We start from the raw sequence: 604 nt of genomic DNA, 5'->3' as shown, positions 1-604 counted from the left end.
GAGACTCAGAGGGAGAGAGACTCCGAGGGAGAGACAGAGAGATAGATAGGGAGAGAGAGGGAGAGAGAGAAAGACTCAGAGGGAGAGACAGAAAGAAGAAGATAGAGAGAGAGAGAGACTCTGAGGGAGAGACAGAGAGGTAGACTCAGAGACAGAGGTGGGGAGAGAGAGGGAGAGAGACACAGAGAGAGAGAGAGATATAGAGAGAGAGACAGAGAGAGGGAGAGAGACATAGAGAGAGAGAGACATAGAGAGAGAGAGACAGAGAGAGAGAGAGAGAGAAAGAGAGACAAAGAGGGAAAGACAGAGAGAGGGAGAGAGAGAGAGAGAGAGGGAGGGAGATAGTATCTCTGTTCAGCGCACCCAAATCACTATCCCACTCACACAGGGTCAGAGTAAAGCTCCCTCTACACTGTCCCCCCCCGATCAAACACTCCCAGGGACAGGGACAGCATGGGGTGAGATACAGAGTAAAGCTCCCTCTACACTGTCCCCCCGATCAAACACCCCCAGGACAGGGACAGCACGGAGTTAGATTCAGAGTAGAGCTCTCCCTCCACTGTCCCCCCATCAAACACTCTCAGGATAGGGACAGCACGGGGTT

Source organism: Rhincodon typus, unplaced genomic scaffold (genome assembly GCF_021869965.1).
Source record: "Rhincodon typus isolate 14 unplaced genomic scaffold, sRhiTyp1.1 hic_rhity00003489, whole genome shotgun sequence".
Taxonomy (NCBI): domain Eukaryota; kingdom Metazoa; phylum Chordata; class Chondrichthyes; order Orectolobiformes; family Rhincodontidae; genus Rhincodon; species Rhincodon typus.
Note: the sequence above shows the minus strand (reverse complement) of the source record.